Genomic DNA, 1083 nt, shown 5'->3' on the forward strand with positions numbered 1-1083 from the left:
CCTCATCCCCCTTGACCTCACGCTCTTCCCCTCCACGGAGGCGGAAGGAACACGGGCCTTGCTATTTCCAGCACAGGGTGTGGGAGCGACCGTGACTCGCCCCTGGTCCTTGGTTTCCATGCCTCCCTGTTGTTAACCTCTTCTTTGGCTCCAAAGGGTCACCTGCTTCTATGACTGTTCTCAGTATCTGTGAGCTGCACTTGTCCATATACATGAATATACACGGATATTTTATTCTTTTGTGTTTTTAGTTTTATACTTGCCATTGAGCACTGTATGGTTTATATTCAGCTCACGTTTCCCCCTCACCCTGTGTTCCCAGCATCCTTCTTATTCTATGTGTTCATTTCCCGTTTTAACATCGTCCAACGATGTCTCCGTTTATTTGCGCAGTCTTCGGTGGGAAGGTATTTTGTCTCTTCTGTTTCCTTTTCCCTGATGACCAATACAGCAGCGACCAACCTGTGTTCCCTCTAAGACATGTGTCTAGAAGTGGTCTCTCCAGCAGCAAAGTACACGTTTTTTCTCCACTAAATTCACACTCAGGATCACCTCACTTCTGGAGGCCCCACTGCCTCTCTCTGCTTTTTGCCACCAGCTTATGCTGCTCAACCCCAGAGGCGAAAGGCTTCCCTGGTAGGACACCCTGCCAGGAACCCTGCGAGGAACACAGGCGATTAGCGGCTGGAGAGCACACCAAAAACCCAAACCCACTGCTATCGAGTCCTGGACAGGAGGTGAGTGTGCGGCCAGGAAGAGACACCTCTCACTGGGCTTCCAAGGCTTTAAATCTTTACGGAAGCAGATTGCCTCATCTTCCTCCCATGGAGCGGCTGGTGGGTTCCAACCACTGACCGTTTGGTTAGCAGCCCGATGTCTTAACCACAGCATCACTAGACGTCCTTTGGGTGACCACAGGGGTGGCAAATTGTGAGGGCAGATGGTCATGGGTGCCAAGTCTTGTCTCCTGTGTCCCAGGTTCTTTACCAGGTCCCCATGGGTCTGGCCTATCTGTAGTTGTAACTTCCATGACATCATGGGGTGACCTGTTCTCTCTAGGAATCATCTTGGCTTTTGACTGTC

Source organism: Orycteropus afer, unplaced genomic scaffold, assembly GCF_000298275.1.
Source record: "Orycteropus afer afer isolate SDZICR_OR568_19922 unplaced genomic scaffold, OryAfe1.0 scaffold01863, whole genome shotgun sequence".
NCBI lineage: Eukaryota > Metazoa > Chordata > Mammalia > Tubulidentata > Orycteropodidae > Orycteropus > Orycteropus afer.